The sequence below is a fragment of the Narcine bancroftii genome, chromosome 5, assembly GCF_036971445.1.
Source record: "Narcine bancroftii isolate sNarBan1 chromosome 5, sNarBan1.hap1, whole genome shotgun sequence".
NCBI lineage: Eukaryota > Metazoa > Chordata > Chondrichthyes > Torpediniformes > Narcinidae > Narcine > Narcine bancroftii.
This window is the reverse complement of record NC_091473.1, coordinates 165,162,774-165,170,416: the sequence shown is the minus strand read 5'-3', so window position 1 is coordinate 165,170,416 and position 7,643 is coordinate 165,162,774.

Below are 7,643 nucleotides of genomic sequence, written 5' to 3'. Positions count from 1 at the left end.
AGGGAAGAGATCATTGGATGAAAAATGCCTCAAGATTTTTTTCACTTCAATGACACTTCTCATGCTTCTCTCCAAACTTTAATGCCCATATTCCATGACCTTAATTTTCACCCACAATCAATTTGCTTAAATAAGTGGAAATAATGTGCAGAATGGACGAGCACTAAGATTAATATTTAGCAGGGACTACCTGACTGAGGTGATCACATGCAGCATCTCTGATCTCCTTCAGTATCTATAAACAAAGGGAAAATGGCACAAGCATCTCTGTGGGATGGGACCCATGTCTCTTCATATCACTTGCTTTTCGATTTTGTGTGTAAAAATGAGCTGCTAGCGAGACTGGTGTGTATGAACTATGAGAACTGTGAATTGACCTGAACAGTTAAACTTCTTCTGGTAAAAATTATCTTTGTTCATGAGCAGCTGCCTGCTTTAGTCTCCTCCCTCCATAGAGCTCCACAATGACATTACTCAGAGCTGTTGGTGTTGTGCTTATGTACACCAAGTGAGCAAAGATGAACTTCTGCTCTCGATTTTTATTGCGGCAATATTTGGAGCTCAGAGAAGAATGAAAAATTATAAACCAACCAAAATACAGGCCTGCAAGCTCATTCTCAAAAACAATATCAAAACATCATTTACTATCCCTTTAAAAAAAAAATTATTCACAAAGATAAGAATGGGGAGAATCCTGGAATCGGCTCATTGACGAGGTGGGAAAGTGGCAGATGGTATATACCAGTGGTTCTCAACCTCTTTTTTCCACTCACATAACACCTTAAGCAATCCCTTACTAACAGAGGACCTGTGGCCTTCCTCATCCGCTTGAGCATTATACACCCCCCTCCCTTTTAGGTGGTTTGAACCTATGCCATAGGTGCTCTGTGGTTAGTAAGGCATTACTTAAAAATGTGTGTGAGTGGAACAAAAAGGTTGAGAACCATTGATCTAGAGTTGGCTCCAATCTATTGGAGAATATTGGAAAAACACTTTCTTGAGGACCACCTCCTTGAGCCATTTATTAAACACAATGTCATGACTGATAATAATTGTCAGCAATTCCTTCTGCCTGACCCTTGGACCCTGAATTCACTCAGAATGTTAGGTAAACCTTCCATCATGAAGGCAGAACCAATGGATGTATTCGATTGTTCTTTGTTCCCCATTGCGAGTATGAAGCCCACTTAATCTGACAGTGAGGGTTCTACATTTATATCAACTTAGTTCTTTTCTATGCATACATTTTGAAGATTCTCCTTGTTTCCAATTCAGCATTCATGGGTGAGTTGTCTGAATGCTTAAAGCTGCCCTCTCTCTTTCAGGTTTAAATTGAAAAAAAAATTTAGATATACAGCACTGTAACGGGCCATTTCAGCCCATGAGTCTACGCTGCCCAATTAATCTCACCCCAGTGTGTTTCAAGTGCTGGGAGGAAATTGGAGTCCTCAGGGACAACCCATGCAGACATTGGGAGAACGTACAAACTCCTTACAGACAACGCAGGATTCAAACCCCGGTCCCGATCGCTGGTGCTGTAAAGGCCTTGTGCTAACTGCTACACCAACCGTGTCTTGCTTTCAGGTCTGCCTGAACTCAATGCTATCCTTTCCCTTTCAGTTCTGTTGAGCCGAGTCTTGTTTTAAGGTCTGCTTGTATTTTTAAGTTATTCAGTCCCTTTCAGGTCTTTGTTGACCTTATCTGATGTGCTCATTTATGACCCTGCATGTCCACTCATTGCTCAGCCCCAAATCTCCCTGCTTCATTGGTGCGTCTTCATTGGTGAGTTGTCTCAATGGTCCGCCCATTCCTGTTCATGTTTATCTTACACTGTCCACTTGAGCACATGCTGGAATCTCCTGTTTAGATCCACTTCCTCAACATCCTCTACTATTTCTTTCAGATCCACTGTGGCTACACTCTGCCCTCTCCTTCCCCATCTGCTCGAGCATTATACTGTCCCCTCCCTTTCAAATGGTTTGAACAGTATCTCCCATTCTCCCATTTACCCAATTTCTGCTTCATCCTTTCAATTTTCTGGCTCTGTATTGAACATTGCATCACATTGCCCAGTCAACTACCAAGTCTCTTATTCTCCCAGTTTTACTGTTGTGGATTCCCGGATGAGTGGCCACATTACTCCACCCATCCCTGTTTATGGTTCACCCTTCTCAGTCTGCTTGGGCCCATGCTTTCCTTGCCCATTCAGGTCTGTTTGAGCATTGTCTAACTATTAGCTACCCGCACATTCCAGGCTGTCATTTTCCTTTTAGGCTCTATTCTTCAAAGTTGCGCCTTCCTAGGCCGGTTGTCACAATGGTCCATCCATTCCTGCTCGTGGTGCACCCTACACGGTCGGCTTGAGTATTAAGCTGACCCCTCTCTTTCAGATCTGCTTGAATAGGGTTTCTCTTTCAGGTTGTTGAAAAACCATTACTGCTTCACCTTTTTGGGGCACTGGTTCTTTATTCACTGACTCTTCATGTTGCATGGTTCACTGCCAAACCTTCTACTCTCCCTGCTTCAGTGACCATTATGGTTTGATTGGTTGTCCCATTACTGGCCAGCTTAATGTAACTAACTGCAGTAAAATAGCACTTTTCCTGGCTTTAAAATGAGAATCCTTTGCTGTTTCTAAGTGCAATGTGATCATGACTTACTAAATGACCCATTTGTCCTCATGTAGCTGATCTAATGGATACAAAAACATCTCGTGGTCCAGCATTAAAGGTAACAGTCAGAACTATAATAATATTTTCAATGGAATATCACTTGCCTTGTAAGCACCATAAAATAATAAAGAATCCAGTGTGAGGATGGTAGCCAAAGATGACGCTTTGAAGAACTTGGAAATATAAACCCAGTTTGAAGGATTTACGGAAGGTTCCAGAATTGTGACTTATACCATGGCTTTACTACTGTCACGAAAGAGAGGAAAGGTGGCACATAGTGGCTGGACACTAGGCAGTGGATCTGAGAAGGGATTTGGGCCTGCAGAATCTGCAAGATGGTTATATTCAGGGCGTGGTTTGAGCAAACTAACACTAAAATCAAACAAGACAATTTCTTCTCCTAATTTACTCAGTGTGGGGAAATTTGGTTAACTAAGTTCAATAAAATTATCCATTTGAGACTATGAAGCTTGAAGCAAGCTCACATAACTAAATATCGTATTTAAGCATTGAAGTCCAGAGAACAATATGATAATGAAACCAATAGCAAACAGGAAGATGCTGGCCTAAGTGGAAAAGTCACACAGATCCAGGACAAATTGTACTTGACAAGGGTAATTCGAATCTATTGGAACATGAAGATGCAGTAACATTATGCTGCATTTTTGCTAAATGTTTGAGCTTGTAATAGGCGTAAGCCATCCAATATATAGAGTCAGGTGAAAAATATGAGATGAAGCCATCAAAAAGGATATTTTAAAATATATGAATTGTTAACAGCCTGATGATGAACTGGTTTCAGTTTTTTGTAACTCAATAACTGTAAGTTATTAAAATAAATTAAGAGGATTTGAGTAAGATTGGGCAAGGAGCTTATGAGAACTTAGGTCATATAAATGATCTGATCATACATCATTTGGAAGACAAAATATACTTCAGATAACTTGTCAATGTGATAAGAGGGTAGGTTGGACAATTAATGGGGGAAATGAAAAGCTTGCATCAAGACCATGCCTTTGTGTTTCTATTACAATAAATATTACTGAATGAGTCTCCTTAATTCAAGCTTAAATATTCCAACAATAAAAAAAACTTTAAAAAATGTCATGCTTTTTCATTAAATTGTTCAAGAATGGATTATATAATGCAGTGAGTCTAGTGGCATTAAAAGGGACAACTGTGAATGTATTAGTTTGCTTCTGTGTCAGTATATAAATCTGTCGGAGACTGGGGAGCCAACAAAGAGTGCCTTACCTTTTGACTCTCCAAAGCCTTTCCATTGCCAAATGGTGAATGGCTCCTGTATAATTAAATACCTTCTGTTAAACTGGATGTGTGGGGTTTGAATAACATTCAAAAATCTCAACATTATCCATTTCAAAGCAGTTTACTTATTTGCTACAGTTTTCATCACACTTAATATTCTATCTCCCCATTACTAAATGCTGTCTAGACAATTTGCAAGATGCAAATCAGTGACTTTCCTAGGTTTCCGTGACAATATATCTCTAACCAATAACCTTGACAAGTTAAAATAACAAGGTCAGCAAACATGTTCATTGGTTTAAATACACACAGAAATGCTGGAGGAACTCAGCTGATCTCGCGGCGTCCATAGGAGTTAAAGATATATTACTGATGTTTTAGGCCTGAGCCCATCTTCAAGGAATAAGCAAAGAACAGAAAGGTGTCAGAATAAAGTTCATTGCGTTCCCTACTGTAAGGTAAAACATCATGAGATGGGAATGTGTAAGGAGTTACCCTGTACAGGGCTGTAACAAGATGTGAATGCATCCTTGTACTTACAAGATAAGAGAGACATTGATGGATTGAGAGGCAGGAAGCTAGCAGGGAAAGGATAGCAACAGTTTTAGTCATTGGACAAGTAATGATATGATGATGTTCTAAGCATGTATCCAAGGGTATAAAAAATCACCATTTTGCTGATAACGGCAGAATGCATTCTCCGACTAACATGGTTAGTTGCAAGTGTTACAATCCGGTAATAAACAACAAAGAACCCTGATTTCGACTCAGTCTGGTGTTTGTCTCACTCATTCATGAACAAAGCAGACCTAACACTACCCATTCACTCCCTCTAGAACATGCAAATTCACTTACAAGTCCTGACTTGGGGATATGTTGCTGAACTTTTGTTATTGCTGATTCATAATCCTGTAGCTCCTTGTAACTCCTGAAATGCTGCAAGAATAGTAGAAGCTCAAATAGGCGAATTGGCTATTTCTCAAGGGCAGACATTCAATGCTAACTTTACTAACAATGTATGCATCACATAAATAAGTGGCAAGAAAATGACAGTCGCTGACTATCAGAAAATAATAATCTTTTAATGTATACAAGACAGAATTTGAACCTTACAAATGTCACCCCAAAATCAGAAGTCGTCTTATATGCCAAGTATAAAATCTGAACCTTGATATCCTATGGTTCAGAGTGTCCCCAATGTGATAGAGAACAGCATAAAACACCCAAATACTAATAAAACATAGTTACTAGTTACTGGTGAAATCAAATGAACGAGAATAGACAAGACCAAAGACTGGTATAAACAGTTCGATCACAGTCCTAGGGATAGTCTTGAGAAGCAAGACTGTGTTTATAAATTAAAGAAAATTCCTGAAGTGTACTTTATGTCAACATTTCTAATATATTACAGTTTGAGCAAATCAGTTAATCAATTTCAAGTAAATGGTAAAATTATACTTGACACCATGTTTGTTCATGTAAAAGAACCAAAGCTTAAGTGACATCAGCAGGGAATGTTTTTTAAAATTTTTTTTTATTTTTCACACTATGAACCATACTGACCAAAATACACACAAACATTTCCCTCTTGAATATACAGTGTCATTTTCATCCCTTTTTCCCCCCTCCCTTCGCTCCCTCCTTCACCCCCCCTCCCCATCTACTCAACGTTCAACATATATAATACATTAAACCCATTAAACAATGTCATCACACAATGAAAATAAACAAGAAATTTGTGTCTTCTACTTTTACATACTGGGTCAGTTCATTTCGTCTTCTTCTCCTTCTGTCATTTTAGGCGGTGGAGGTCCGCGGTAGGACTTCTCTGTTGTGTTCCATGTACGGTTCCCAAATTTGTTCGAATACTGTGATGTTATTTCTTAAATTATGTTATTTTTTTTAATGGAATACATTTATTCATTTCTATGTACCATTGCTGTATTCTCAGGCTATCTTCTAATTTCCAGGTTGACATAATACATTTTTTTGCTACAGCTAAGGCTATCATAATAAATCTTTTGTGTGCTCTATCCAAATCAAGTCCAAATTCTTTACTTATATTACTCAGAAGAAAGATCTCTGGATTTTTTGGTATGTTGCTTTTTGTGATTTTAATTAATACCTGGTTTAGATCTTCCCAAAACTTTTCCACTTTCTCACATGCCCAAATTGCACGTACTGTTGTTCCCGTTTCCTTCTTACAGCGAAAACATCTGTCTAATACTGTTGGGTCGCATTTATTTAACTTTTCGAGTGTGGTGTATAGCCTGTGTAACCAATAATATTGTATCATGAGTAACCTCGTGTTTATTGTATTTCTCATAGTTCCGGAGCATAGCTTTTCCCATGTTTCATTCTTTATCTTTATGTTTAGATCTTGTTCTCATTTTTGTTTGGGTTTACAGCTTGTTTCCTCGTTCTCTTTCTCTTGCAGTTTGATGTACATGTTTGTTATAAATCTTGTAATTATCATTGTGTCTGTAATCACATGTTCAAAATTGCTTCCTTCTGGTAACCTCAGGCTGCTTCCCAATTTTTCCTTCAAGTAGGTTTTCAGTTGGCAGTATGCAAACATTGTACCGTGAGTTATACCATATTTGTCCTTCATTTGTTCAAAAGATAATAAATTATTTCCCGAAAAACAATTTTCTATTCTTTTGATCCCTTTTCTCTCCCATTCTCTAAAGGAAAGGTTATCTATTGTGAAAGGGATTAGTTGATTTCGCATCAATATTAGCTTTGGTTGTTGATAATTTGTTTTATTCCTTTCTACATGAATCTTCTTCCAAATGTTGAGCAGATGGTGCAGTACTGGTGAATTCCTATGTCGCACTAGGTTTTCATCCCACTTATATAGTATATGTTCAGGTACCTTCTCCCATATTTTATCTAGCTCTAATCTGGTTTTTCCCTTGTTTGATAAAAATCTGATAGGTATCTTAATTGTCCTGCTCTATAATAATTCTTAAAGTTTGGTAGCTGTAAGCCCCCTTGTTTGTACCATTCTGTTAATTTATCTAGCACTATCCTCGGTTTCCCCCCTTTCCATAAGAATTTCCTTATTATTTTCTTTAGCTCCTTGAAGAATTTCTCTTTTAGGTGAATTGGTAATGATTGAAATAGCTATTGTATCCTTGGGAAGATATTCATTTTAATACAATTTACCCTTCCTATCAGTGTTAGTGGTAAGTCTTTCAATGTTCTAAGTCGTCTTGTAATTTCTTCATTAATGGCTGATAATTTAGTTTGTATAGATGGCCTAGATTATTATCTAGTTGTATACCTAGGTATCGAATTGCTTGTGTTTGCCATCTAAATGGTGATTCTTTCTTAAATTTTGTGAAATCCACATTATTCTTTGGCATTGGTTCACTTTTATTTGCATTGATCTTGTACCCCGATACTTCTCCATATTCCTTCAATTTCTTATGTAATTCTTTTATTGATAATTCTGGTTCTGTTAAGTATACTATGACGTCATCTGCAAATAGACTGATTTTATATTCCTTCTCTTTTATTTTTATCCCTCTTATTTTATTTTCTGTTCTTATCAGTTCTGCCAATGGTTCTATAGCTGACGCGAATAGTGAGGGAGATAGTGGACATCCCTGCCTAGTTGATCTGCTTAATTTAAATTGGTTTGATATATATCCATTTACTGTCACCTTTGCCAATGGTCCCTTATATAATGCTTTAATCCAA